Below are 27,891 nucleotides of genomic sequence, written 5' to 3'. Positions count from 1 at the left end.
AACTGATATATGACATGTATTATGCCAAAAGAACATGCACAACAATGATATATGTTTTATTTTGTAGCTAAACAGGTGGGATACCAAATGTTCATGAACCAGTGGAAAACAAACGTAGATCTTTGGTTGCTTCTTTTGTCCATGTATTAAAGGCAAACAGTACCGACCTGTCATTCAGGGCAGGTGGGGCAGAGCCCCAGCTCTTTTGAGCCCCACCTGCCCTGAATGACAGGTTGGTACTGTTTGCCTTTAATAAATGGACAAAAGAAGCAACCAAAGATCTACGTTTGTTTTCCACTGGTTCATGAACATTTGGTATCCCACCTGTTGGTTGTCAGGAACTTTTGACTAGGTTTGCATTAGCGGATGCCAAGTGTCACGAAAAGATTGTTTTAAAGTTGCACATAAAAAATCGTTTATAATAGGTGTTTTGATTTGCTTTCAGACCGGTCACTCCCATCTTGAAAATACTAAGAAATATAGTGGACTTTTCTTTGAATGCTATTAGTTTGTGCCTCACGGTGTCGCTATACACCTGACTATAACGGGTACAATGAGCAAAGCCATAACCACATTTGATTTACTTGAAATTAAATTATCACTCAATGAAGGACTCATCCAGTAATCCTCGTTTAACAAATAATTCTACACTACGTCACCACATCAGATACATGTAATATAATGTCATATAGATCAATTTCATCGTAAACACAATACAAAAATATAAGTCGTTTTCTTCCCATCATCAATGTGCATCGTCAATACTGTAGTTTGATTTAATAAGAGCATGCACATGAGGCATACACTGCACACAGGGTTAAAATTGCTTGGTTACAAGGCCGGTGCTGTTGATGCGCAGTTGCGTACCCGACCAGCTCTAAATGACCTCATGGAGTAGCCTACTAGTCTAGAGAGGGAGGAGCTCGCGCCCTACCTTTGGTCCATCAAGGGATTCATGTGGAGATAAGCTGTCGGAAAACTTTTTCTACTTGGATATCCATGACATTTACCAGGTAAATATTGGACTTTTAAGTTCAGTGTTTTCGTCTTTATTCAAATATCAAGTACAGCTTGGACTGTGTTTTGTTAGTTTTGAGGAGAAAGTAGCATAACTAGCTATATGGAGAGCTTTTCTTCGGCTGTCTAACGTTACTAGCTGACGTTAGTGAAGGAAGAGCTAGCAAGGAGAATATGTTGGGACATGTCTCAGACTGGAAGCGCTGTGAGTTCACATTGAAGAGAGAAACAGAACGTTAAATAAAGGTCTACTATTATACGGGAAGAAGTGTGTTTATTATAGTGAGCGATATGGCCTCACTTTAAATACGTGATTGTTGAGCAAAGGGCTCTTGTGAAGTGCCTTTGACAGCTTGAGCTTCTCCGCAAGCTGTCAAGTCTTAGAAAAAATCTTCTTTAGACATTTCTATTAAGTCCAACCATAATTGAAACTTCTGAAAAGTTCTAAAACTAGATGTGCAACGTGTCAGGTTTCGTCGCTGTTATCAATTAGTCCACTCAGAACTTTGACTACCTAAATCATTTTGGCCTTATTTGATCTTAGTCGCACACTTAAACTGCCGCACATTGAAACTGCCGCACATTGGTGTGCTTAGGAAATGTGTAAAATGTCAGCAATGCATCCCTACGAGAAACTAAAAAAGCACTTGTTGACTTTGCTACTATAACATGGTAATGGCATAGTAACACCTTAGTTACACACCACGAAAACATTTGGCCAGACACCAATTAATTTAAGTACAGTATAGGCAAGTTATATTTTTTCAGGGTAGCTAGAACACCAAACACCGTGTAGAATAACGGTTAACCCCATTTTCAGCCTTATCCTCAAAGCCTTTCTTCCATTTTACCATACTGTTCTTGTGTTGTTACCTCTCTATAACAAAACAAAGTAGTCCTATGTGGTGTATTACCCTGAAACAAGATACTCAAATTGTATCAATGTCACTGAGAAACTAACTTGTTTTTATACTATTACCAATGTTATTGCACTTTATTCTGTACTGTAATGTAAAGTGCTAAAAATGATATCATGTCCTTAGTGGATCCGATTTGTTTTATTATTACATAGTAATGTGGTCTTGTTGATGCTTGAACTGTATTCTTAGATGAGATGTGGTGGTTTTGAAATCAAGACCTAAGCCATATGCAGTAATCTTGCTCACCCACATGGGTTTGAGTCATGTTGAAGTAAGGTCGAGTCTACACTTGACACTTACATGCGACTTCTGCTATCAGAATACGAAAATTGCATTGAAAAGACGGGTCTAGACACACAAAAGTAACTTTGTGGTCTCTCTCTCTCTCTCTCTCTCTCTCTCTCTCTCTCTCTCTCTCTCTCTCTCTCTCTCTCTCTCTCTCTCTCTCTCTCTCTCTCTCTACCGCACCTGCTGTCTCAACCTCTGAATGCTCGGCTATTAAAAGCCAACTTACATTTACTCCTGAGGTGCGGACCTGTTGCACACTCTACAACAACTGTGATTATTATTTTACCCTGCTGGTCATTTATGAAAGTTTGAACATCTTGAAGAACGTCTGGCCTTAATTAATGGCCATGCACTCTTATAATATCCACCCGACACAGCCAGAGGAGGACTGGCCACCCCTCAGAGCCTGGTTCCTCTCTAGGTTTATTCCTAGGCTCCTTCTTTTCTAGGGAGTTTTCCTAGTCACCATCTGGATTGCTTGATGTTTGTGGTTTTAGGCAGGGTTTCTGGTAAAGCACTTTGTGACATCTGTTGATGTAAAAAGGGCTTTATAAATACATTTGATTTGAATTGGTCTGATTGTGTTCAGATCTGGCTGACCACTTCAGGTGGTCAGGGATGCATTGTGTGTGGATTTATCCTCAGTCTGGGCGCAATCAAGCTACCGAAAGCGCGTACAGTGGGCGACGTCATCAGCACTCCTCCCACAAGTCTCTAGAAAACTTGTGTTTTGGGACCGAGAGGCACCTTTTCATTATAACGTTGGAAGAAATACATTCCTCGAGTGTGAGGAATGTGTTTGCTGGTCTCATAAATGCTAGCAGCTAGCTAATATTTAGAAAACATATTTTCTGTTTGGCTAGAGTTATGCTAACCTGTTTGCGATCCCTTTAGCGTTGCTTGCTAGTTTGCTGGCTAGCTACAGAGGTTAGCTGGCAAGTTAGCTACAGTAGTAAGCTACAAAGGTTAGCTACAGTAGTTAGCTGCTGCCGTCAGTTGTTGTTGTGTCATTTTCATATTTTGCCTATTCCACCATTTGTAGAATGCATACTGGCATTTGAATATAGTGCGGGAAAAGGGAATCCGGACACACTGTGGACACGGTAAACACATGTAGGTGTAGATTCCATGATCAGAACTCTACGATCAGAATACTAAAACGGCATGATTTGTCAAGTCATGGACTCTTATAGTCTCCACCCAGCACAGCCAGAAGAGGACTGGTCAACCCTCAGAGCTCTAGCTTTCTTCCTAGGTTCCTGCCTTTCTAGGAAGTTTTTCCTAGCCACCGTGCTTCTACATCTGCATTGGTTGCTGTTTGAGGTTTTAGGCTGGGTTTCTGTATAAGCACTTAGTGACATGTGCTGATGTTAAAGGGGCTATGGGGCTTTATACTGTAATGACCTGACTAGATCATAAAAGAACAACTGTCCAGACAGAGGATTGAGTTTACGAATGGACGGTTTATTAAACCAACTTTACACAGGCTACTGTTTGGCCGTAGCCCACGCCAAATAAATGAAAGATAACCCACAAGCCAATCGTGACCTTCTCTTGTGAAGCCCAGACGTAAGAGAGAGAACAAAGGCAAAACCTGGTCTTAACTTCCAATGCTCCATCCCCCTGCCCAACCCCCCTCCACGCCACTCCGCCAACCGCCAGGATGCCCGGCATCAGAACATTCCAGGCATTCCCGTGATTGGCAGATAGCAGGTTGACTGACATGTGGGACCTCGCGAACACAACCACCTACTAGCCTAACACATAACACACAGCTGTCTGTGCGGGTCGCTACAATACATACATTTGATTTGCTTTAGACACTGCCTAAGTTTGTTTTGTGCTTACATAAGACACTTACTTGCTTGTTGGAACACATATTGACCTCAGATGCTTTAACACCCCCTAGTGTCGATGTCCGCGCCTCTATGATTAGCATAATAAAAAAATCCCCATCAAAATCTGTCAGTTTAAGCTAGAGATATCAGATTTTTGTATGGGCTGCGTCTCAATCCACCACATCCACCGGTGTCACCCAGTGTTTCTATGGGCTAAGACAGTAAGGCCAAATTCAATGTTTCATCAAATACATTTTTGGGATACCTTAAGGGGTCCTAAAATTCCAAATCAAATAGCAAAGTGATCCTTGGTATGACCATCTTAAAACAATTCCATATGTTAGCTTAGTAGAACCCCCCTCCCCTGGCTTAGACTCTAAAGGATTAAAACAAGTTACTGTAGTTCTTTCTAAAAAGTTCTTCATGCTGAAATGTCAGTTTCCATTTAGATCATCAGGGGCAGATGAAGTTGATGAACCTAGCATGTCCTCACTGAACTGTGTGGTGCTACCTGGAAAGGACCTCGAGTCTGACACAAAAAGTTCAGAATAATTGAAACCAACAATTTTTGTTGTTACCTACTCAGTCACAGTCAGCTGTCAGTTGACTCTACATATGATACAAGATAAGGTGAATAACCGATGATAGAAATTAGCCCAGTTTTAACTTTATAGGACCATTTCCTCTACAGTTTGTAGGACAATTTCAAACTTGTCTCTTCTCTATCAAACATTTCTACATTCATAACCTTTACAGAATTAGTCTATTATCCATTTCACAATCATGAAATATATGCTTAAATAGATTTTCAGCTCCACAAGATGCAAGGTAGAGCTAACTGTGCAGCTGACAGGTGCTTGCTTGTGATGACTGGACTGAAGTGTGAACTGCCATAATAGTTTATCTGAAGAAAAAATATTTTATCATGCATTTGTGAAGTTATGTAGGCTAGCCTTTGAAGTGCCAACAAGGTCTGTAGTCACAGCAGAGAACCTGGTTCCCATGGTTCATAGCCAGTTGGCCAATAACAGGTGCTTGCACCAAGGAGACAATGTTGGGGCTGAGGAGTCAATAGAGCCACTGACCAGAGAGTGTTCAGGGGGCTTTGAATCAGTGTCCAAACAGCATCCACATTGTGGCACATTATTCAAGTAATAAGGAATGATATTGAATGTCTACTGACTTGAAGAGTTTAATTAATATAAGAATGTATGGCATTTAGCAGATGCTTTTCTCCAAAGTGACTTACAGTCATGCATAAAAATGTGTACACCAGAATTGTTTTGTGTGGCAAAGACTGTAAAGTGTGTGGAGTTTGCAGAGCTCTCTGTATCAGTTTTTTTTGGTAAAATGAAATGTTATTGGAAGGATTCTGCTCTAATCTGGTTGTGGGCTAATGTCTATTGGGTTGACACCAATAACAAATGTGGCTGAAGGAGGTCAGTCCATCCTCCAGAGGCAAGAAGTTTGGTGGGATGGAGTGTTTGTTTGAAACAGCAAATTGATGATTTGTATTCACACTCCCAGTTTGATTCATAGATCATTATGGGAACGTTTTTATTGTGTCATGGTTGTTTCAGTGGTTTGAGGGGCCTGTTATGAAATTATCCTTTATTAACAGTGACTGTTGCCCCCCTGTGTCATGCCAACCCCATGCACTGAGGCCGCTCCTTGCAAGCCCTCTGATGTAATTACTGTAAACATCATTGTAGTATTTGAAGAGTACCAATGGCCAAATAAATTCAGAAGAAGGTATCTGTGTAGATTGTCATAATAAGAGGTTGTTTTATTATTAATGTGATATAACTAGACGCTATTATTTGTCTGCGGTCATAGGATCCCTCACAGTTAATATGCCAGCAGCATACCACCCTGCATACCACTGCTGGTTTGCTTCTGAAGCTAAGCAGGGTTGGTCCTGGTCAGTCCCTGGATGGGAGACCAGATGCTGCTGGAAGTGGTGTTGGAGGGCCAGTAGGAGGCACTCTTTCCTCTGGTCTAAAAAATATCCCAATGCCCCAGGGCAGTGATTGGGGACACTGTCCTGTATAGGGTGCTGTCTTTCGGATGGGACGTTAAACGGGTGTCCTGACTCTCTGAGGTCATTAAAGATCCCATGGCACTTATCGTAAGAGTAGGGGTGTTAACCCCGGTGTCCTGGCTAAATTCCCAATCTGGCCCTCAAACCATCATGGTCACCTAATAATCCCCAGTTTACAATTGGCTCATTCATCCCCCTCCTCTCCCCTGTAACTATTCCCCAGGTCGTTGCTGCAAATGAGAACGTGTTCTCAGTCAACTTACCTGGTAAAATAACGGTAAAATAAAAAAAATAAAAAAAATAATAGGATGATACTGATATGCCATAATTTTATCATTGGTTCTTAGTTCTATGATCTGCTCAGTACAGCTGCCAATGGCTAGCCTAATTTAAAAATTGTACACAGGCTATTACATTCACCAGTTTCTAGCCTATAGGGTACGAGGCATTGTGTAATTGCATTAGGGACACTTTCTCAAGGGTTCAAAGCAGTTTGTATCTAAACGCTCGCCTTAACTCTTTTAACCCCACCATTTAATTGCACTGCTTCCCTCTAGGCATCAATTAAAATGTAGCACAATGACAGATGCATATTGAGTTGCCTATGTATATTGGTGGAGGATTTGGTTTCTGAACATGAGAGCTGCTCCGGTAGAGAGAACAGAGAGAATGTGGTGAGCAAACAAAGCTACTGTATGACACTGTGAAATTTCAGTGACCTCATTAGCTTACTGAGAACATACAGTTTAGAAACCACAATTATTTTGGTCTGCCAAATGTTTTATGATTGCACGCTTTAATCAACACATTCGACTCAATGAGGCATTTCATTAAACTGACATGGGAATAATACATTTATGAAAGGACTCCCATAAAAACCCTCAGTGGGCTACAGTACTGTATAAGATCCCAAGCCTTTGTGTGAGCACAACCAAATGGTTTTAACAGTACCTCCTGATGAAACAGCTGTTATTAAGATTTTTGTTAAGTATTTAGAAAGCCCCAGAGAGAAATGGAGGGGTAGATAGCTGTGTTGTTGTGACTGGAGTATAAGAGGGGCTGGGTCTCCACTCAGGCTGTGACCAATTGTATTCAGACTGTCACTTCCTGACCATAGTTCTTGTGTGTTTTGCTTGTTTAGTGTTGGTCAGGACGTGAGCTGGGTGGGCATTCTATGTTGTGTGTCTAGTTTGTCTGTTTCCGTGTTCAGCCTAATATGGTTCTCAATCAGAGGCAGGTGTCAATCGTTGTCCCTGATTGAGAATCATATATAGGTGGCTTGTTTTGTGTTGGGGATTGTGGGTGGTTGTCTTCTGTCTTTGTGTTCTGCACCAGATAGGACTGTCTCGGTTTTCACATTTGTTATTTTGTATTTTGTATAGTGTTCACGTTATCGTCTCTTCTTTATTAAATCATGTTGAACACTAGCCGCGCTGCATTTTGGTCCTCTCCTTCACCCCAGGAAGAAAGCCATTACACAGACCCCTTCCCCTTTTCCACATTTGGTTACATTAAAGCCTTATTTTAAAATGTATTAAATTATTTACCCCCCTCATCAATCTACACACAATACCCCATCATGACAAAGCGAAAACAGGTTTTTAGATTTTTTTTGCAAAAACATAAATACCTTATTTACATTAGTATTCAGAGACTCGAAATTGAGCTCAGGTGCATCCTGTTTCCATTGATCATCCTTGTGATGTTTCTACAACTTGATTGGAGTCCAGATGTGGTAAATTCAATTGATTGGACATGATTTGGAAAGGCACACACCTGTCTATATAAGATCCTACATTTGACAGTGCATGGCAGAGCAAAAGCCAAGCCATGAGTTTGAAGGAATTGTCCGTAGGCACAGATCTGGTGAAGGGTACCAAAACATTTCTGCAGCATTGAAGGTCCCCAAGAACACAGTGTCCTCCATCATTCTTAAGTGGAAGATGTTTAGAACCACCAACTTCCTAGAGCTGGCAGCCCGGCCAAACTGAGCAATCGCGGGAGAAGGGCCTTGGTCAGGGAGGGGACCAAGAACCTGATGGTCACTGACAGAGCTCCAGAGTTCCTCTGTGGAGATAAACCATCTCTGCAGCACTCCACCAATCAGGCCTTTATGGTTGAGTCGCCAGACGGAAACCACTGCTAAGTAAAAGGCACATGACAGCCCACTTGGAGTTTGCCAAAAAGCATCTAAGGACTCTCAGACCATGAGAATCAAGATTATCTGGTCTGATGAAACCAAGAGTGAGCTCTTTGGCCTGAATGCCAAGTGCCATGTCTGGATGAAACCTGGCACCATCCCTACAGTGAAGCATGGTGGTGGCAGCATCATGCTGGGGGGATGTTTTTCAGCGGCAGGGACTGGGAGACTAGTCAGGATCAAGGGAAAGATGAACGGAGTAAAGTACAGAGTGATCCTTGATGAAAACCTGCTCCAGAGCGCTTAAGACCTCAGACTGGGGCAAAGGTTCACCTTCCAACAGGACAACGACCCTAAGCACACAGCCAAGACAATGCATGAGTGGCTTCGGGACAAGTCTCTGAATGTCCTTGAGTGGCCAAAGCCTGGACTTGAACCCGATCAAACATCTATGGAGAGACCTGAAAATAGTTTTGCAGCCAACCTGACAGAGCTTGAGAGGATCTGCAGAGAAGAATGGGTTAAACTCCCCAAATACAGGTGTGCCAAGCTTTTAGCGTCATACCCAAGAAGACTCAAAGCTGTAATCGTTGACAAAGGTCCTTCAACAAAGTACTGAGTAAAGGGTATTTTTTTAATACACTTGCCAACATTAAACCTGTAAAACAACCAAAAACCTGTTTTTGCTTTGTCATTATGAGGTATTGTGTGTAGATTGATGAGTGGAAAAAATATATTTCATCCATTTTAGAATAAAATGTGGAAAAAGTCAAGGGGTCTGAATACTTTCTGAATGTACTATATGTAAACCCTGAATTGCTAATGCTATGTATAGGCCAATCAAATCAAATCAAATGTATTTATAAAGCCCTTTCTACATCAGCCGATGTCACAAAGTGCTAGACAGAAACCCAGCATAAAACCCCAAACAGCAAGCAATGCAGATGTAGAAGCATGGTGGCTAGGAAAAACTCCCTAGAAAGGCCAGAACCTATGAAGAAACCTAGAGAGGAACCCGGCGCTGAGGGGTGGCCACTCCTCTTCTGGCTGTGCCGGGTGGAGATCATAACAGAACATGGCCAATATGTTCAAACGTTCATAAATGACCAGCAGGGTCAGATAATAATAATCACAGTGGTTGTAGAGGGTGCAACAGGTCAGCACCTCAGGAGTAAATGTCAGTTGACTTTTCATAGCCGATCATTCAGAGTTAGAGACAGCAGGTGCGGTAGAGAGACAGTCCAAAACAGCAGGTCCGGGACAAGGTAGCACGTCCAGTGAACAGGTCAGGGTTCCATAGCTGCAGGTAGAACAATTGAAACTGGAGTAGCAGCATGACCAGGTGGACTGGGGACAGCAAGGAGTCATCAGGCCAGGTAGTCCTGAGGCATGGTCCTCGGGCTCAGGTCCTGAGAGAGAGAGAAAGAGAGAAAAAGAGAGAGAGAGAATTAGAGGGAGCATACTTAAATTCATACAGGACACCGGATATAACAGACTGAACCTAGCCCCCCGACACATAAACTATTGCAGCATAAATACTGGAGGCTGAGACAGGAGGGCCCTGTCTGACGATACCTCCGGACAGGGCCAAATAGGCAGGATATAACCCCACCCACTTTTCCAATGAGAGGCTTTGAAGCCACCGGTCTGCCATATTGGCACTCCCCAGAAGAAGCAGTCCTCTATAGGAACTATTGGAATTCTACAGTATTTCAATTAAGTGTTTCAAGAACAAAATTACAGCTATTTAAGTATGTTTTATTGTTGTGGGGACACTAACATTAGAACTTAAAAATATATACTTTAATGTTATATATATATATATCTATATATATATATATTTGTTGTTTAGCTCACATAATATAATTTAATAGTATTCATTAAGGTGTCCGTAATAGCATAAATATGGAAAAAAGAAATGTAGACATTAATAAATGCATTTCTATAGCTTCCAAAATAGTTTTTACAATGATGGGGAAGTGCCAAGATGGAGGTGCGGTGGCTACAGAACAGCATCCCCCTTTCAGTCATCTAGTGTATATATCAATAATTGGCTGTGACTCTCAGGCCAACTGGTTCTTGAGAGAGGGTCACTCACAGTTAAAACAGTTTCAAGGTGATCATGACTGTGGTGTTTAATGCAGTGCACTCTTGTGATATTCAAACATGTTTCCCTATAGCCTCTCACAACAGTTAGGCTACCTCCACCATCTGCCATGAGAGAGGGCTGTGTTGTGGTCTTTTTCTTAGCGGTATGTAGTCTATATTACTGTTTGTTCAGTGTGAGGTAGTCTAATAATAAACCTCTGCTGCTGTGGTGATGAGTGACCATGAAGTCTTATCTGCAAACTGTCTGGGCTCAGGCTGAACACCTGTGGAATGTTTATCAGCCAAAACCCAGGAGTGATTTATTAGAAGTACACATCTGCTTTAAACAAAGGAAACGTCTCTGAGTCCCTACGATGCCAATTCTGTTAAATGTCTTACTGGCCTAGGAATCCCTACGAGAGAAACTCATGAAGTAAAACGGACGAAGATGCCATGTGTTAAGAGAAAGCCTGTAGACTTTAAACCTGGCAAGTTAATGTTTGACTCTAATCAAATAGGCTAGCAGGAAACCCCAAACTCCCTGCCAAATATCTGGCTACGGTCTGGATATGCTAAGTCTGACTCAGAGTTGTCCGTAAGCAGGGAAGGAACGAGATTCTGTGGAATAGTTGGTGCTGTCCAGCTTTTTATAATCTCATAGACCAGCGATCGCGATCGACTTGCCGATCTCCAAGGCATTTCTAGTCGATCGCCAAACATTTCTATAAAAAACCCAACGATAAAGCCTTGTTTTCCAATTTTGTTGCTGCCCTGCACGCCAGGCAGGCAAACTGTTGCCGTTTCATGTGTCCGAAGGTACAAACTCTGCCTTCCCGGTGGGCCTGGAGAGGAAATCAAGTGCACTATGCTACCACTGGCCAATCAGATTGCGCAGATGACCGAGTCTGCAGTAACATAGCAGGCATAAAAGAAAGCTACGACACAATTGATAATGTGAGATTTCAAAACGTTTAAAACCATGACTAGAGAGAGACTGTCAACGAATACATCAAAGAGCTGCTGTTTATATGACTGAGTTCATGTTTAAGTTCTTACTCAGCACTGTCAACACTTTGTATTCAACACTTTTATAAGCCATAAAATGCACATTCTTCCTATTTACACTCAGCGCTACAACAAGCAGTGCAGCTGTAATGAATGAGTTGGAATGTGTATCTATAGGCTTGCGTTTTTGTTATCATTAGGGGCTTGGGTCTTTTTTAATTTCATGGAATATTTCACTTTCTCTGTTCATATGAGTAACAACATGAATTTGTACATGAGGCAGAAATAATGCGGTGCGACTCGAGTTTCGCCATCAGCTGGAAGACGGTGTCCCTTTTTGGTCAGTGTCAGTGGAGGATAAGGAGAGCGGAGGGATGTTGCGTGACGGACCTTCAGTCTGCTGCTCTCTCCCTCCGCTGAGACTGACCATCAGATGCAGGCACCATCAGCCCAGTAAAATAAATAGCAAATTATTTAAATGTATGCTCACTCAGCTGTGCCTAATACAACAATGGGTCTGTTACCGGTGTGATCATATACCTTACCTCAAATTTTGAAAAATAATTTAAAAAAATGTCCCGAACAACAATGCATTGGCAGGTAAATTCAAGCAAAGCCAGTATGCGGTGATAATGTATTGGGCCTATAGCCTACTGCACAAACCTCATTGCTACAGTACAGTAATTGGTTAATGTTGCATAGGCTTACATTTTTTAAGTCATGTTAATAGAAAATCTGAGCTGTAGATCTCGGCATGCATTTTGACTCAGAAAGTGATCTTGACTCAGAAAAGGTTGGTGACCACTGTCACAGACAAACAAGAGTGTTTTTTCCTGTTTGGGAGTGTTCCTAGTCAGGCGAGGAGGAGGATTTAAGGAGTCTCCCTGATGTTCATTAAATGAAACCAGAGAAAGATTGTAAATATATGTGGGCAGGCTGAGGCTGGCGAATGGTAGCCTAACTCATAGCTACCTATCATCCTCTCAATCAGGTCAGTTTACAAGATCAAGATATGGGAACTAGGCCTTTGTGAGCTCACTGCTGATATTTGAGGGAGATATTTTTTTGAAACACTTTGACTTCTCATGAAGAGAGATGATAATATCTGATGTTAAATGTGTTTTCCTATGGAGGCCATCATGTTATTTGTATAGGGCAGTGGTTTTCAATGGGTGTACTGCAGCAATATTTTCTAATCTTGATTATTTATTTGAACACTCACTTATAAACGTGACCAGTGGAATGCACGTGCAATTTTGACTTGGGGCACCAGATAATATATTGAATAGCACATGGTTGCATCTGTATCCTTGTCCAGATGCTGTTGTTACATTTGTATCATTTGAGGGGCAGGCATCAGAATCAAAATCATTTGTATCATTTTACTTTGCCTTTGAGAACCATTAGCACCATTGATAGGCCTATCAACTCCTGAGATTAGACTGGCAATACTATAGTGCCTATTAGAACATCCAATAGTCAAAGGTATATGAAATACAAATGATATAGAGAGAAATAGTCGATGCGTGAGCTTTTTTACATGGCATATATTGCAATTTTACTTTCTTCTCCAACACTGTGTTTTTGCATTATTTAAACCAAATTGAGCGTTATTTATTTGACACTAAATAGATTTTATTTATGTTTTATATTAAGTTAAAATAAAAGTGTTCATTGTTCATTCAGTATTGTTGTAATTGTCATTATTACAAATATATATATATAAATCGTCCGATTGATGGATATCGGGTTGTTTTAGTCCTCCAATAATCATAATCGGTCTACCTTTTGGTAACAGAATGACAAGACACTAGGGAATATTTCTTAAACTTACAGAAGCAAATTATTTCTGCAAAACATAAATGTTGATATATGTTGGCAGGGGCCTTTACTTCAAAATGATTGTCTTTTGATGTATTTCTAATACCTTTTAATACTTTTTCTAGTAGATGATTTTAAAGAACCGATCTGTGTGACCAGAAATCAAAGCCTATGCTTATTCACATTTTTAGGATTGAAAATTGTTGAAAAACAAATCTATGCCTTAATTTCCCTAAAGTATACTCTTAGCTTTCATTTGGCACCAAATTTGATATGCTCCTATAAACCTCACATGTTGGTGCTCATGGTTCCTTTCATATGGAAATGACCACAGGCAAGTCTGATTAGGCTTAAGCCTCATTAACATTACATCTGAGCAGTACTAGTACAACACTAGCTAGCTAGTAATCACTTATCTAGTACACACTAGCTAGCTAGTACAACACTAGCTAGTACACACTAGCTAGCTAACTAGTACAACACTCGCTAGCAAGCACACACTAGCTAGCTAGTACAGCTAGCTCTGTCCAGTGTGAAGATGATGTACACCATAATCAAATACGTCACAATGTGTACGCGGCATTAGCTGTAACACAGCTTCTGCCATAGAAACAAATGTAGCATGGCTTTGTGTCCGTGGTTTTACCTTTACATTGCAGAAACTGCTCGTCTGTAGACCAAACCGTTCAAAAAATCTACCACAAATTCCCGGGACACTCTTAAAGGGGTACACATCGTGAATCATCGTGAGTAAGGAACTATGAAAATAGTTCAAATAAACGTTTGACGCAGAAATGTATGATTTGCAGTATGGATTCGATGAGATGGAGGTCATTACCACTAAATAAATTGGGACATTTTTGGTGTGCCACAGAATATTTTTATCCCATCATGGTGTGCCACGGTTCAAAAAAGGTTGGGAATCACTGGTGTAGGGTAATGTTTTAACTTGGGTATGAGGTGAGGTATTTGGAAAGGGAGGGATGAGCAATGTCTTGTCTGCAAGTGTCTAAAGGGTAGGCAATAATAATAATAAAATAATAATAATACATTTATTCAACTTTTATAGTGTCAGGTATAGACATAGACATGTCAGGTTGACTCAGTTTCCACAGCTTCAAGTACAACTGTACATTCTAAGTAATGATCGCCTTCAAAAACATGTCTCAACTCTTCGCGCTGCTGGGAAGCTTGGATAGGGCATTAGAAACCATTTCTCACACTCTTGACTTCTGACTAGGCAGTGGCATTTTCAGGGTGGAAGTTTATGCCCCCAAAATCACATTACTAGTACCAGAATCAGCTTGCTCTCAAAATGACCTGAAAAGGTGAAACTGTCTGTTTAATAAAAGTTATCCTCCTGGGTAAAATAACTGGCTAATGAGCAGATTAGACCTGTCATCCTTTTTAATTTCAACAAAAATCATGTCTACATTAATTATAGATGAAAAAGTGGGTTACTTGCCTCTAGTCACTGCTGTAAATTGTTTGAATCTGCTTGTGACAGCATGACCTCATTTTTGCCCTGAAGGTAAGGTGAATAATCATACGATTTGAGAATGTCAGGCTATTTTCCCAGGATCTTACGAAGTTTCTAAGAACACACTGCTCCAAGCATGTTTATTTCTCAGGTAAACTACCGTACAGGCATGCACATAAGTGGCTCCAGACAGGAATTCCGCCAGTTAAACTATTTGTGTTATAGCCTAGCATAACAGTCCTAGCTTAAATCCTCCTATTACACCACCAGTTGTCATGGATGCATCCTATATGGTCATGTTATACCCTGTGTGCAACCTGGGGAGCAGAAAACATTTGCACACAACTTGAATTAGCCTATGCAGGCATGAACATGGATGTTAAATCTCTCCGTGTGACAGGATTGTGTAGGCTACTTCAAAAGTCAAACTACATTAACTTTGTTCACCCAAATGCTAGTATAGTATTAGTAGAACATTGGAAACAGATATGGCCAGTAAAGAGTTAATTAACAACTTCATTCTTGCTGCCTTAAAGTAGAACTGGCAGCGTTTTAATTTCTTAGCACATATGAAACAAACAGACAATCATAATATCAGTCAAAAATATCAAATCCACAGTTTATGCTTCAAAACCAGTGTCATAAGATGTTTTAAAAATAATATGTTCTATTTGACTCAAAATTCCATGACGTACAGTAAGGCATTGTTGTCATAATAGATGGATGCAGTTCAATGCATGATTAATATAATTCACCAATACATTTCTTGGTAGTCCAAAAAATATTGCTATCAGGTTTTAAATCAGAGCTGGCCTGGTACATTGTTTGCTGCCTCCACCCATTCGGAATGCACCATTTCAGTTTCAATGACTCAATATTTTGAACAGAAATGGATGACTGTATCTAAGGCTGTGAATGTCAATACAATTAAATTAGCAAGGGCAAAGATCACAAGTCAGTCATAACGTGGCTAATAGTCTAGCGTACATGTGCCAAACACAAGGCCCATGGGCCGAATAGGACACACAAGCAAGTATAAATGAGTCAACAGTTGAGTCATCTACTTTATGAAGTTACAGCCTGATGCACTCGCAGCTGTGAATTCAACTTCAATTGTGCTGCTTTAGTGTGTCCTGTTTACAGCACGCAGCGGAGGGAAGGACAGACGCCACAGTCCTATCTAGGCACCTAAAATGCAGTCTGGCTTTGGTTTTTAAAGCTTGACAATGAATAACCAAAAAACTAAACCTGCAACAAAACACCATACAAAGGAGAAACATGTAGGCCTATTACAGCAACATTTGAGCAGAAGCGTAAGCTGGCTACTCATTTACAATACATTTTGATTGCACCATACAGCAATGCTACATTCGACTGCACTTGTGATCCATGCAGTGCAAACAAATGAAAAACATGTTTTAAGTTTGTTATTTGGACTTATTGAATACTTTTTGATTAGGGTCGTAGTATATTATGCACACCTGCAAGCATAGCAGAAAAGTATATTATTTATCTCTTCTTTTGTTTTAATATGTTAAAATGCTATATACAGCATCCTATGTACATAAGTGGACATTGTAAAGGGCTATATTATTTCTAATAAAACAATGGCCGGTTTGTGTCGCAGTTGCAAGTTTTTTTGTAAAAACAAATAGGTTATGTCTGGCCTGTGAATTCGTTGTGTTTTTTCAGTATGGCCCATACTCTTTTTGATTTTGACACCTCTGTGCCAGCGTATCTATTTATGTAGCTAGTTATTTATTTAGCAAGCTAAAAACACAGCCTAACGTTAGTTAGCTAGCTGCTGGGAGGATGTCATGTCATTGGAGGAGTGGGTGGGTGACCGACGTTTTCACCTCATATCGTTTTTCGGTGGCTACAGCTAGAGATGCAGGTGTCATTTGTTTAGCTAGCAAGAAGTGTAAATCGCTAGCTGAACTTTAATTTTTCACACTTAGCATGTCTCTTAGTTGTCAGTCAAATGTATTTGGGATCGATCAAATGGGCGGGCGAGAAGGCAGGCAAGTAAGTTCCCATTCAGTTGTCAAAACGTGGGTTGGGACAAGCATGCATTGGTAGGCAAGCTGCAGAAGGACAAGCAGGCTAATATTCCACATCATTTCAGTGCAATTTTGACGGCCAACTAGCTTAACAAGTTTGAGGGTTTGTCCACTTTCAATTGTACAGGAATAAAATAGTTGTGTTGTAAATCTCAGCCAGCCAAATACACCCTCCTCCCTCTCATATGGATAGAGAGCACAGCACTGGCTGTGGTTAAAGGTTTGGAGCCAGGATGTGAATGAAGCATAGTGGAGTTTGACTGGTTGTGTAAAAAAGGGTTGCTCATTGCCATTTCCTCATTTCATAACATAGGCATAGAATGTGAAGAGCAGACATTGTGCACAATGCCTGAGACAGACTGCAGCCCATTCTTCCATACCTGCATCTTCACTTCCTCTTCCAGGGCTTAGGATTGTGTTGTTCCCTTCTCAATGTTTCAGTGAGTATTGAATTCAGCAAAGCCAGGGGGCCTCCCGGGTGGCGCAGTGGTCTAGGGCACTGCATCGCAGTGCTAACTGCGCCACCAGAGTCTCTGGGTTCGCGCCCAGGCTCTGTCGCAGCCGGCCGCGACCGGGAGGTCCGTGGGGCGACGCACAATTGGCATAGCGTCGTCCGGGGTAGGGAGGGTTTGGCCGGTAGGGATATCCTTGTCTCATCGCGCTCCAGCGACTCCTGTGGCGGGCCGGGCGCAGTGCGCTCCAGCCAAGGGGGCCAGGTACACGGTGTTTCCTCCGACACATTGGTGCGGCTGGCTTCCGGGTTGGAGGCGCGCTGTGTTAAGAAGCAGTACGGCTGGTTGGGTTGTGCTTCGGAGGACGCATGGCTTTCGACCTTCGTCTCTCCCGAGCCCGTACGGGAGTTGTAGCGATGAGACAAGGTAGTAATTACTAGCGATTGGATACCACGAATATTGGGGAGAAAATGGGTAAAAAAAAATAAAATAATAAATAAAAAAAATAGAATTCAGCAAAGCCTAAGAATGGACAGTAATATAACGGCCATTATCTTTAACCTGTCAAATGTAGGCGGGAAATGTTAATTTGCCCAATCTCACCCAAATTAAAATTTATTTCATAGAGGCATTCTTTACTGTTATTGGCAAAGTGTCCATTTTCTCAGATGACAGAAAGGTCAGAGCCTGCCTGGTGTGAATTTTGACTGTCACTATGACAACAGCTGCTGGGCGAATTTAGAGGAACCATTCATGTAGAGTCAGTGGATGAAAAGGCCGGGTCGATGGCTGTTACCAGGAAAGTAGTATATAAAAACTGACCTCAGGCTGCAGGGGAAGTCATGCTGAAGGTTGCTTTCTTCATTGTCTGGCATTTCACAGAGCACAAAGCAGCTCCACACTCAACCAGGCCTGTGTGTCAATGGCACCAGCCCCGAAGGCAATTAGGGAAACAATCCCACTTCCGTTTTATATATAGTCCAGCTTCTCTGATGACCATCTTATAGATGGCCCTGGGTTTCCGTTAGGAAAATGCGGTGCCGGACAACGTGACCGGGAAGATTTAAATTTACAGCCCATTTGTTACTCGATTCAGGAAACTAGGCGTATGCCGCGGGTCAATACTTCACAGGAGAGCCATTTAAACGTAAACTTTTTTTTTTTTAAATAAAAATGTGTTTTTTGGCAGAAAAACTGGAACATGTGAACTTTCATGTGCCTTAATAACAAACTTGTGTGCCATCTGTAAATACAAATAAAATGGTTAAATAATGAGCCTAGTTCGTTTAGCCACAGAAGAAGTCAGCAACTTTCCCACTAGCCATGATTGGCTGAGATAATGAGTGGGCTGGATAATGAGTGGGCTGGGTTCGGATTGGTCTGCCATGTAGCACGCTTCTGTCTATTTGAGCTGGTCAGTATGTGTTGGTAATCCTGTCTACAAAAACTTTAGAACTGCATAAGTGTTCCTTTTCACTTTCTGGAGGACCGAGTTTTGAAATCAGTGCAATTAGATTATGATAGCTAAGGAGATGGAGAAAACACCTGTCTCCGGATTACATCTTCAAACTAAGGGCAACCATGGCATCCGTGACAGGGACAGGCGTCCATCCATGATGTATATATGGCTTAGAAAAACTAGCTAGCTACATTTTAAGATGTTACCTGACAGAAAGTCTTCATTTCAAGTTAAAGTGTACTGTTAGCTGGCTAGCTAACGTAGCTAACATTACATCTATGATCTTATTATTTGTTCCAGAACATGCAATGATGCAGAAAATAAAATGTAATTTTAAAATATTTGCCAAAATGCAATTCGCTGGAAAATACCCTTCTAAACAGCACACCTGATGTGAGCAGTTCCATATGTGACGGAGATGAAGATCTCTGTTTGAAATTTAGAAAGAGGAGGAATCTAAAGATGTAACAACTAGCATGGGTTGCTAATATGAGTAGGATTGTGCCTTTGGCTTCTGGACAACGAAAGAGAAACCTCTTCCATTTTTACAATATTTGGATCTATCTGGGCTTGGAGCATAAGTGAATGTGAATTCCAACTCCCTATTTTTATTTGACTGGTAGTCCCTGGGAATCACTGCGATACATAGCTGTGGCTATGGCTCTGGGGATGGTGCTTGCTTTGTGGTGCCTCAGAAATTTTTTTTAATATTGAGTGTCTGCCACTCTATTCAGTGTGTGTCCACAAAGACCTGACAGCCACAGTAGGTCTTTGGCAACGCTGCTCTGATGGAGGCCCTTTTCGGGGGCTCTGCCTAAAGGAGATAATACCCCCAACTAAAACGCTATGGGTTGGTTGGTGGTCAACTCACTTATCAAACTGTGGGTTAGATAAATCTTGGTGCCTAGCCATGTTCTATGATGCATCCATGTATGCTCTGTTCTGAAGTTTTTCTTAAAGGTCACCATTATTTTCCTACTTAAAACGTATCGGCTTTTGATGTTGATTTTGTCCCTTTGTTCTCGTAAGAGGCACACGTTGATTTCATTAACTACTTAGGATCATATGTCAGAGGGAGATCTAAGGACACAGAATAGCCTGTATCCTAACTCTTACTCTCTACCTTTAAGCCCAGGCAGTCTGACCTTTAGATAATAATAGAACTCTGCATGCCTCAGAAATCCATCCCCTTCAAAAGTTAGGCCGAATGGCAATCAAGCTTAGAGCAAAGTTAAGTATCTAGGAGTAGCATCCCCTCCATCAGTTAATGTTAGTGTGGATCCACCTGGCTCTGAGCTAGGCCACAGTACAAAGGAATGTGTGGAATACAGTGATTGTAAAAATGTGCAGCCCATTTTCTTCTGAGTGCCGGTCTTGTTGTAATCGCCGGCCGTGTCCAATGAGTTGATTGGATCAGTGTAATAAGAATCATGTGCGTTCCTATACATTCGTAATGTGCTTCTGAGACAATATCCTGTTATTGTGCCATAACATAATCATAACATTGGAATGAGGCTAACTGAATTCATTACCTTGTCAATAGGCAATCTTTTGAAACATCTGAATAGCACCTGGCTGCACTAGTATGGACAACACAGCAAAGTTTATGAATAGCCTACTGCCAGTGCAATTTTTCCTAATTTCATGTACCTCTATACCAAGTTCTCCATTAAATTGTCAAAAGGGGGCATAGTACCATGGATTACAGTCTATAGAGTGTAGAGGTCGACCGATTAACCTGTCTAGCCCCTGCGTTCCACTAGCGGAACTCCTCCCACATTACACTGAAAAGGCAGAGCACGAAATTCAAAAAATATTTTTTAGAAATATTTAACTTTCACACATTAACAAGTCAAATACGGCAAATGAAAGATACACATCTTGTGAATCCAGTCAACATGTCCGATTTTTAAAATGTTTTACAGCGAAAACAGCACGTATATTTATGTTAGCTCACCACCAAATACAAAGAAGGACAGACATTTTTTCACAGCACAGGTAGCATGCACAAAGCCAACCTAACTAACCAAGAACCAACCAAACTAACCAAGAAACAACTTCATCAGATGACAGTCTTATAACATGTTACACAATAAATCTATGTTTTCTTCGAAAAAGGTGCATATTTGAGGTATAAATCAGTTTTACATTGCAGCTACCATCAGCGCTACCGTCAAAAATAGCACCGAAGCAGCCAGAGCAATTATAGAGACCAACGTGTATTACCTAATTACTCATCATAAAACATTTCTTAAAAATACACAGCGTACAGCAATTAAAAGACACAGATCTTGTGAATCCAGACAATATTTCAGATGTTCTAAGTGTTTTACAGCGAAAACACAATATAACGTTATATTAGCTTAGCACAATAGCAAACATCACTATAGCTCACAATAGCATTGATTCAAGCCAAACATAGCCATTACGTATAAACCACCAAAAGATATACATTTTTTCACTAACCTTCTCAGAATTCTTCAGATGACAGTCCTATAACATCATATTACACAACGCATATAGAGTTTGTTCGAAAATGTGCATATTTAGTGGCACAAATCGTGCTTATACAATGAAAATAGTGTCCATAACGTCAAGCAATCTGTCCGGCGCCATCTTGGAAAGACACCTATTCTTATCGAAAACTATTCCAAAACTTGACTAAAAAATACAGGTTGGACAGCAATTGAAAGACAAATTAGTTCTTAATGCAATCGCCGAATTACATTTTTAAAATTAACCTTACTGCGCAATACAGTCTGCGATAACGCAAGGCTACACTGCAGGAAATGGCGTTTCATGCATTTGACATTTTTCAACAGAACAATGAATTATCAGCATAAAGACTGCTTACTATTAGCTGAGCTTCCATCAGAATCTTGGGCAAGGTGTCATTTCTTCAAAACAATCGTCTTTGGGTTGAAAGATGTCCTCTTGTCCGGTCGAATTAGCCGCTAAACGTTAGCCGCCAACTGGAGTGGTGTCCAACTCGTGAAAGCGCATGGCAAAGAAATCCCAGAAAATCGCAATAAACTGCTATAAACTGCTATAAGTCGGTTTAAATTAACTACCTTATGATGTCTTTAACACCTATAACGAATAAAAACATGACTGGAGATATAGAAATACTAAAACGAAAGCGTTTGCAGGACGCCATTCTGATGTCTTCATGCGCCAAGCGCACTGTTGAAAAGAACGGTACTTCCTGTTCCACGGTCTAATATAAGGTCCCAGATAGCGCAATCGACTCCATTCAAAGTCTCACCGCTTACTGACATCTAGAGGAAGGCGTATGCAGTGTATGTACCCTCATAGCTTGCATGGGGACTTATAAACTGATCTCAGAACAGGGACCTGGATTTATGAAATCTTACTCCCTGACAGGAAAAGTGCTGCAGAAGGAGTTCTGTTTCACTCAGAGAAATAATTCAAACGGTTTTAGAAACTAGAGAGTGTTTTCTATCCAATAGTAATAATAATATGCATATTGTACGAGCAAGAATTGAGTATGAGGCCGTTTAAATTGTGAACGATTTTCCCCCAAAGTGTAAATAGCGCCCCCTATCATCAACAGGTTAATCGGAATGGCCGATTAAATAGGGCCGATTTCAAGTTTTCATAACAATTGGAAATCGGTCATTTTGGATGCGGATTTTGCAGATTTTTTTTAATGTATTATATATTTTTTTGCACCTTTATTTAACTAGGCAAGTCAGTTAAGAACACATTCTTATTTTCAATGACAGCCTAGGAACGGTGGGTTAACTGTCTTGATCAGGGGCAGAACGACAGATTTTTACCTTGTCAGCTCAGGGATTCAATCTTGCATCCTTACGGTTAACTAGTCCAACACTCTAACCATCTGCCTCACGAGGAGCCCGCCTGTTACGCGAATGCAGGAAGAAGCCAAGGTAAGTTGCTAGCTAGCATTAAACTTATAAAAAACAATCAATCAATCAATCAATCATAATCACTAGTTATAACTACACATGGTTGATGATATTACTATTTTATCTAGCGTGTCCTGCGTTGCATATAATCAATGCAGTGCGCATTCGCGAAAAAGGACTGTCGTAGCTCCAACGTGTACCTAATCATAGACATCAATGTCTTTCTTAAAATCAATACACAGAAGTATATATTTTTAAACTTGCATATTTAGCTAAAAGAAATCCAGGTTAGCAGGCAATATTAAGCAGGTGAAATTGTGTCATATATGCAACAGTTTGGGCCGCCTGGCTCATTGCAAACTAATTTGCCAGAATTTTACGTAATTATGACATAACATTGAAGGTTGTGCAATGTAACAGGAATATTTACACTGATGGATGCCACCCGTTAGATGAAATACGGATGGGTTCCGTATTTCGCTGAAAGAATAAATGTTTTGTTTTCGAGATAATAGTTTCCGTATTCGACCATATTAATGACCTAATGCTCGTATTTCTGTGTATTATTATGTTATAATTAAGTATATGATTTGATAGAGCAGTCTGACTGAGCGATGGTGGGCACCAGCAGGCTCGTAAGCATTCATTCAAACAGCACTTTCGTGCGTTTTGCCACCAGCTCTGCTGTTTATGAATTCAAGCCTATCAACTCCCGAGATTAGGCTGGTGTAATCGATGTGAAATGGCTAGCTAGTTAGCGGGGTGTGCGCTAATATCGTTTCAAACGTCACTCGCTCTGAGACTTGGAGTAGTTGTTCCCCTTGCTCTGCATGGGTAACGCTGCTTCGAGGGTGGCTGTTGTCGATGTGTTCCTGGTTCGAGCCCAGGTAGCGGCGAGGAGAGGGATGGAAGCTATACTGTTACACTGGCAATACTAAAGTGCCTATAAGAACATCCAATAGTCAAAGGTATATGACATACAAATCGTATAGAGAGAAATAGTCCTATAACTACAACCTAAAATGTCTTACCTGGGAATATTGAAGACTCATGTTAAAAGGAACCACCAGCTTTCATATGTTCTCATGTTCTGAGCAAGGACCTTAAACGTTAGCTTTCTTACATGGCACATATTGCACTTTTGCTTTCTTCTCCAACACTTTGTTTTTGCATTATTTAAACCAAATTGAACATGTTTCATTATTTATTTGAGGCTAAATTGATTTTATTGATGTTGTCACGCCCTGGCCTTAGTATTATTGGTTTTCTTTATTATTTTAGTTAGGTCAGGGTGTGACATGGGGAATGTTTTTGTTTTGTTGGTTTTGGGTGTTGTTTATGGTAAAGGGGTTGTGTATAGTATATGGGTTTGTGTGGAGTACAGGTTTCTAGTATTGTCTATGTATGTTTAGTTGTCTAGGAGAGTCTATGGTTACCTGAATGAGTTCCCAATTAGAGACAGCTGATTTCGGTTGTCTCTGATTGGGAGCCTTATTTAGGGTAGCCATAGGCTCTCATTGGTTGTGGGTAATTGTCTATGTAAGAACGTTTGTAGCCTGTATGTTTGTGCACAACGTTTGTAGCTTCACGGTCGTTTTGTTATTTTGTTGTTTTGTTAAAGAGTTTTTTTGTCGTGTTCATCTTCGTTGTGTTTAATAAAGAAGATGGCTTATTTTCCCAAAGCTGCATTTTGGTCCGTCAATCCGCCACACGATCGTGACAGAATTACCCACCCCATAAACAACACCCAAAACCAACAAAACAAAAACATTCCCCATGTCACACCCTGACCTAACTAAAATAATAAAGAAAACAAAGAATAATAAGGCCAGGGCGTGACATAACCCCCCCCTTGAGGCGCGAACTCCGGGCGCACCATACACAGTCTAGGGGAGGGTCTGGGTGGGCTCCCCTCCAAAAATTTTTTTGTGCTGTCTCTTGGGCTTCCTCCCGTGTCGCCTACATAGCCCGGTGCGGGTTATTCCACCTCTCCGCACTGGTCGGGCAACGGGGAGCATTCAACCAGGTAAGGTTGGTCAGGCTCAATGCTCAAGGGAGCCAATACGCCTGCACGGTCCGGTATTTCCGGCGCCACCTCCCCGCCCCAGTTCAGTGCCACCAGTGCCTACACCACGTAACAGGCTTCCAGTGTGTCTCCAGAGCCCTGTTCCTCCTCCACGCACTCGTCCTATGGTGCGTGTCTCCAGCCCGGTATCACCAATTCCGGCACCACGCACTAAGCCTTTTGTGCGTCTCCAGAGTCCTGTGCATCCTGTTGCTGCTCCCCGCATTAGCCCTGAGATGCGTGTCCCCAGTCCGGTACCACCAGTTCCGGCCCCACGCACTAGGCCTAATGTGCATCCCCAGGGTCCAGTATGCCCTGTTCCTGCTCCCCGCACTAGCCCTGAGATGCGTGTCCCCAGCCCGGTGCCACCAGTCCCGGCACCACGCACCAGGCCTACAGTGCGCCTCAGCCGGCAGGAGTCTGCCGTCTGCACAGCGATGACTGAACTGCTCGTCTCCCCAGCGCCATCTGAGCCATCCGTCTCCCCAGCGCCATCTGAGCCATCCGTCTCCCCAGCGCCATCTGAGCCATCCGTCTGCAATGAGCCTGCAAAGCCGCCCGTCTGCCATGAGCCTGCAAAGCCGCCCGTCTGCCATGAGCCCACTGAGCCGTCCGCCAGACAGGAGCCGCTAGAGCCGCCAGCCAGACAGGAGCCGCTAGAGCCGTCCGTCAGACAGGATCTGCCAGAGCCGCCAACCAGACAGGATCTGCCAGAGCCGCCAACCAGACAGGATCTGCCAGAGCCGCCAACCAGACAGGAGCAGCCAGATCAGTCAGCCAGCCATGAGCAGCCAGATCCGTCAGCTAGCCATGAGCAGCCAGATCCGTCAGCTAGCCATGAGCAGCCAGATCCGTCAGCCAGCCATGAGCAGCCAGATCCGTCAGCTAGCCATGAGCAGCCAGATCCGTCAGCTAGCCATGAGCAGCCAGATCCGTCAGCTAGCCATGAGCAGCCAGATCCGTCAGCTAGCCATGAGCAGCCAGATCCGTCAGCTAGCCATGAGCAGCCAGATCCGTCAGCTAGCCATGAGCAGCCAGATCCGTCAGCCAGCCATGGGCCATCCCTCAGTCCGGAGCTGCAGTCCCTCAGTCCGGAGCTGCAGTCCCTCAGTCCGGAGCTGCCATGCTTCAGTCCGGAGCTGCCCCTTATCCTGGTGCTGCCCCTTACCCTGGTGCTGCCCCTTACCCTGGTGCTGCCCCTTACCCTGGTACTGCCCCTGACCCTGGTACTGTCCCTGACCCTAGTACTGCCCCTGACCCTGGTACTGCCTCTTACCCTGGTACTGCCCCTTAGTCCGGAACTGCCCCTGAATGCAATGGGGTTAAGGTGGAGGGGGGTCGTTTGGAGGAAGCCTAGGAGGTGTTTAGGTACTGTGGTGACGTGGGGACCGCGACCAGAGCCGGAGCCGCCACCGTGGATGGAAGCCCACCCAGACCCTCCCCTAGACTGTGTATGGTGCGCCCGGAGTTCGCGCCTCAAGGGGGGGGTTATGTCACGCCCTGGCCTTAGTATTATTGGTTTTCTTTATTATTTTAGTTAGGTCAGGGTGTGACATGGGGAATGTTTTTGTTTTGTTGGTTTTGGGTGTTGTTTATGGTAAAGGGGTTGTGTATAGTATATGGGTTTGTGTGGAGTACAGGTTTCTAGTATTGTCTATGTATGTTTAGTTGTCTAGGAGAGTCTATGGTTACCTGAATGAGTTCCCAATTAGAGACAGCTGATTTCGGTTGTCTCTGATTGGGAGCCTTATTTAGGGTAGCCATAGGCTCTCATTGGTTGTGGGTAATTGTCTATGTAAGAACGTTTGTAGCCTGTATGTTTGTGCACAACGTTTGTAGCTTCACGGTCGTTTTGTTATTTTGTTGTTTTGTTAAAGAGTTTTTTTGTCGTGTTCATCTTCGTTGTGTTTAATAAAGAAGATGGCTTATTTTCCAAAAGCTGCATTTTGGTCCGTCAATCCGCCACACGATCGTGACAGATGTATTATATTGAGTTAAAATAAGTGTTCATTCAGTATTGTTGTAATTGTCATTATTACAAATAAATAAAAAAATCGGTATCGGCGTTGAAAAATCATAATCGGTCGACCTCTAATACAGTGTCTTCGGAAAGTATTTTGACCCCTTGTCTTTTTCCACATTGTGTAGCGTTTTTTAAATGTTATTTATTTAACCTTTATTTAACTTGGCAAGTCAGTTAACAACACATTCTTATTTAGAATGACGGCCTAGGAACAGTGGGTTAACTGCCTTGTTCAGGGACAGAACGACAGATTTTTACCTTGTCAGCTCGGGGATTCAATCTAGCAACCTTTCGGTTACTGGCCCAATGCTCTAACCACTAGGCCAAGTACCGCCAAGTGCTATTCCAAATTCCATTGCGTAACAGGCTTATTCTAAAATGGATTAAATAAATACAAATCCTCAGAAATCTAAACAGAATACCCCATAATGACAAAGTGAAAACAGGTTTTTAGAAATATTTGCAAATGTATTAAAAGTTAAAACAGAAATACATAAGTATTCAGACCCTTTTCTATAAGACTCAAAATTGATCATTGATCCATTGATCATCCTTGAGATGTTTTTACAACTTGATTGGAGTCTACCTGTGGTAAATTTCATTGATTAGGCATTATTTGGAAAGGCACACACGTCTATATAAGGTCTCACGGTTGACAGTGCATGTCAGAGCAAAAACCAAGCCATGAGTTTGAAGGAATTGTCCGTAGCGCTTCGAGACAGCATTGTGTCAAGGCATAGATCTGGACAAGGGTACCAAAACATTTCTGCAGCAATAAAGGTACCAAAGAACAAAATTCTTACATGGAAGAAGTTTGGAACCACCAAGACTCTTCCTAGAGCTGGCCGCCCGGCCAAACTGAGCAATCGGGCGAGAAGGACCAAGAACCTGATTGTCACTCTGACAGAGCTCTAGAGTTCCTCTGGAGTTTGGAGAACCTTCCAGAAGGACAACCCTCTCTGCAGCTGAACGGAGCAAAGTACAGAGAGATCCTTAATGAAAACCTGCTCCAGAGCGCTAAGGACCTCAGACTGGGGCGAAAATTTACCTTCCAACAGGACAAGGACCCTAAGCACACAGCCAAGACAATGCAGGAGTGGCTTCGGGACAAGTCTCTGAATGTCCTTGAGTGGCCCAGCCAGAGCCCGGACTTGAACCCGATCGAACATCTCTGGAGAGTCATGAAAATAGCTGTGCAGCAACACTCCCCATCCAACCTGACAGAGCTTGAGAGGATCTGCAGAGAGAAATGGGAGAAACTCTCCAAATACAGTTGTGCCAAGCTTGTAGAGTCATAACCAAGA

The 27,891-nt window shown here is 42.2% G+C and overlaps 1 protein-coding gene across 11 annotated transcripts in view; it reads left to right on the top strand.

The window, feature by feature from the left end:
• The first annotated feature begins 884 nt into the window (after positions 1-884).
• The window catches only part of LOC129816329 (protein TANC1-like), a 200,358-nt gene continuing 173,351 nt past the window's right edge, over positions 885-27,891 (top strand). For 6 of the 11 annotated variants that reach the window (XM_055870689.1, XM_055870693.1, XM_055870685.1 and 3 more), the window contains exon 1: positions 893-1,013. The gene's annotated coding sequence lies outside the window, so the exon portion shown is untranslated. Of the gene's footprint in view, positions 1,014-27,891 lie in introns of all 11 variants that reach the window. The other 5 variants (XM_055870690.1, XM_055870688.1, XR_008753538.1 and 2 more) reach the window with 4 other exon arrangements.

The sequence above is a fragment of the Salvelinus fontinalis genome, chromosome 19 (assembly GCF_029448725.1).
Source record: "Salvelinus fontinalis isolate EN_2023a chromosome 19, ASM2944872v1, whole genome shotgun sequence".
Taxonomy (NCBI): domain Eukaryota; kingdom Metazoa; phylum Chordata; class Actinopteri; order Salmoniformes; family Salmonidae; genus Salvelinus; species Salvelinus fontinalis.
This window is presented reverse-complemented; position numbering and strand designations above follow the sequence as displayed.